Source organism: Hibiscus syriacus, unplaced genomic scaffold (genome assembly GCF_006381635.1).
Source record: "Hibiscus syriacus cultivar Baekdansim isolate YM2019G1 unplaced genomic scaffold, ASM638163v2 tig00110775_pilon, whole genome shotgun sequence".
NCBI classification, from domain to species: domain Eukaryota; kingdom Viridiplantae; phylum Streptophyta; class Magnoliopsida; order Malvales; family Malvaceae; genus Hibiscus; species Hibiscus syriacus.
The window spans coordinates 270,937-274,780 of record NW_024062856.1 but is presented as its reverse complement, the minus strand read 5'-3'; the positions used below and the strand labels follow the sequence as shown (position 1 = coordinate 274,780).

Sequence of the window (3,844 nt, the reverse complement as noted above, 5' to 3'; positions counted from 1 at the left end):
TGTAATTTCTTTGTTTGTTCCCCTTTCACTCCCAGGCCCATGTGCTAATCCAAATATTCAAGCATTGCTTATCAAGTATGTTAAGTAATAGAAAGTAAGCAAAAAAACAAGCATAAGCTAGATAACCCAGTTGGCTCTATAATTTCGTTCTTTTTGAACTATTCAACCATTTAATAAAATATTTCTTGAGAACAGCATCATCTCCCATTCTCACTAAATAAAATTAATTTAATAAATGAAAAAAATATGACCACAAGAACCAAAAAAAAAAACAGAAACAAATAACATACTTGTCCGGGAAATGCTTCAGCTAATGCCTTGATGGTAGAATTTTGTATCCAAATTTCATCAACAGATTTATGGTGTACTATTCCATCTATGGATGATTCACTTATCCCACCACAATTAACCATAATTCGACCATTGGGCATCAATCTATCACTTAGTTTCAACCTGACAAAGGAAATTATATAACATGTTGCAAACTGTCAAATATGGACATGAAACATGTAGCAAACAAGTCATTACTGTTTGTCTAACAGAACAAGTCATTACTGTTTGTCTAACAGATAACAGATGATGATCTTGTAGGCCTCAGTCATCAACTCATTTGGCCAGCTCCCTGGTGTTATACTGCAGTTTGCATGGTTCACTCTTTGCCAACAATTTAATCCATCTTCTTTAGCATGGGTTTATCTTATTATTACTTTGGCATTTAGCATTTATTATTTCCTAAATTCATCATTTTGGGTTGTCATTATCATCAACTGATTATAATTAATTTCTGAAGATATCCTTATCATCTAAGACAAATAAAGTCCAGTACATTTGACTGAAAAAGTTGTGGAATTTATGTTAATGAACTTTTTTCAATGAAAACATGCCAAGAGAGATTTCTCTCTCCAGAGGACTCAACTTTTCGATATTTCTTATAGTATTTTTGTGAGTCTATCTTCCTTCAAAAGATAGAGTCTTCTGAGAAACGAGCAGTAAGAGTGTACGGTAGAAGCTAAAAAGAAAAAAAAGGATCATAGCACCCTATTGAGATATGAACCCTACAGAAGAAGCGAGTAAATCGGGAACAACTCAATTTGTCGGACTGGGAAATTGAACAGGAAAGTTGGACACTTCGACTTCCTATAACACATAGATCATGGTCTTTATTTGATGTTGTGACTGATTTAGGGCAATATATAAGCCTGAATAAATAGAATTTTTTCCTTCTATCATGTTTCTTCAAATTTGAGTTTCAGAGCTGTTGGGTGTACTTAATTTACAGGTTTCTTATACATGAAGTTCTGGGAATTTTGGTAACATCTTGGTTTGCTAAAAAAATTACTAGTTTTGAGTCTAAAAGTCTGGTCTTATGTTTTGCTAATGCTAACATATTTTCAATTTATAACATAATATTGCTCTAAGTCAGTTTGTTAGCTCTCTACTTGATAAGTCCTTGTTCAACCATCACTGGAAGATGTCTGTACATGATATGAGAGCTCATTGTAAAGAAAATGAAACTAATCTGATGATTGATGAAGCAATGGACCTTAGATGTAAAACAAAGGATCCAAGCATAAGCTTAGTGATTTCTTCACCTCTGCTATTCTAATTTTGTACTCATCACAAGAAATCCTATAGAAGATAATCTCATAAAACACAAGTCTACTGTTGTAAAACCCAAATTACACCTGCATTCATCAAAGAATGAAGCCTAATGCAAATTTTACACAAATAGTGCTCACAGTACCAGAACTATAGCCCGTTATCCCTTATTCTCTGCACTCAGCCTCAGACCTATTGTAACTCTATACAAGCCCCACCGCTTTTCTCTTAACTAAATCTATAAAAAAAAGTCTCTAATATGTTTTGTGATTGCCACATGGTACATACCTCTTGCAACTGCGACAGAACCTTTCCATCAGAGAACAAGTCAATGACGATACCTGAATGTTAACTGTCACAAGTTAGAAAAAAAGGGGTGCTAAAGCCGATATCATGCTTTAGCTGAAAATGTAGATGCTAACTGGAATTATGAACCAAAAGCCAGAAAATAATAGCCTTTTTGAGATCATCAGAATAAAGAACTTAATCAACTCAACCTCCAGCAGCTTATTTCTAGGAGATATATAGGATTCCTAGTGTATGAAACAAGATAATATATCCAGGAGAAAATGTTTGTGTGTGTGTTAATGATCTTAGAAAGTCAACTATGCATAAAACTAAAACTGAAATCTCACCAGCATATCCTGAAGGAAGATGCTGTTCAGGTGAAAAGACATCACCAATGTGAACTTGAAGCCCACCACCAACTTCATTACACTTCTCAAGATTGGATAGACCAAAATATTATCTTGCTTTATCAATTAACTATTGTACAGAAAAGAAATAATCACCACCTATTAAAAAAGAAATCAATTGAGAGTGATCTTCATTGATTTAAATATTTAAACCATGCAAAGACGGTTCGTAAGTATAGCAAATGCCACCTTACTAAATTCTTTAAGTGGTATGGAACAATGATAATGATACTAAATTGTAGAATGTCTACCATGCACTTGCCAACATAAATTTATCCTTACTATTTCATCAATCTCCCAACCTTCAACCTGCAATGAAGGCCACACGTCAAGCATCAGATGCGCAGCTGTTCCACCGCCCTACAATAGAGTATAGCTTCACAAACATATTCACTAATTTCAAATTAGCGAGAACAAAACTGCAGGTTAGAATCAGATAAAAGATAAAATGCGTTACCAATCCGTAGATTGCGATGGGACCTTCAGGAACAATTGGTAGCAAACTAGCGAATTCGTCCTAAAATTGGTAAGGGAAAAAAGATAGTTAAAACAGCCCACACAAACTGAAGGCATATGGAAAGTGGAAACACGGTATAGAAACATCTTATCTGACACTAATCAATTTGATCAGGCTAGACAATTACAATCAAAGTGAACAGGTTTATAGGGTTCCAAAACAAAACAGAACATGCTTAAACTGATTACATGTGAAAAAGAAAAAGTACGAAAGAACAAAAGAACAAAAGAAGAGGCTTCTTCACAACATACCCAATATGATCCAGTCCATTTCTCGCCACCCTTTTGTAGAATGCTATGGACATTATCTGCAATGGGCGCATTGGGATTTTGGGAATGAATCAAGCCATTGTATATAACAATAACGAGCGATTGATAAATATTCTAAAAAAAATGAAAGAAAACGTACGAGTGGAATCGAGTAGAAGCATCCTGGATTCAGCAGTGTAGACGATGAGAATGTCATTGTATGCAGTCTTGACGGACGTCAACACTTGAAAGGGCTCTTCTTCTTCTGGTGGCGATTCGTCTTGCTTCGGATAAGCATTGTGGGGTGTTTCTTCATGCTGAGTTGTTAAGTCAATTTGGGTACAACGAGAAGCGATTGAAGAGCGTGGTTTGAAGGGTGTGAGAGTAGGAGTGGGAGGGAAGAAGAAACCCGGGGGAGGGAGATGGGGCGATGCGATTGCTGATTGTGTGAATGAAATTGAAAAGCAAAGCATTGTGAAGATATGATAATGTATTAGGAGAGGCTGAAATGCCAAATGGGCCGCCCCCGCTAAACGCACCTCCTTTCTATACCATTCCATTCGCCTCTCTTTTTTTTCCTATGGTATAATTACAAGCTTTCAAATATCCTTGTATATATATACCACTTTCTCAGGTTTACTCGTAATTTTCTTTTAAAAAAAAATAATTATATGATAATAATAATAATAATAATAATATTTTTGATATCATTGAATAACCTCAGTGATAAAAATGAGTGTTGTTCTCTCTAGGTTTTTTAGTTCAAACAATTACGTTTGTAAGGT

The 3,844-nt window shown here is 35.1% G+C and overlaps 1 pseudogene; it reads right to left on the bottom strand.

The window, feature by feature from the left end:
* Positions 1-290: 290 nt before the first annotated feature.
* On the bottom strand, positions 291-3,619 carry LOC120139802 (annotated as a pseudogene).
* Between the last annotated feature and the right edge of the window lie 225 nt (positions 3,620-3,844).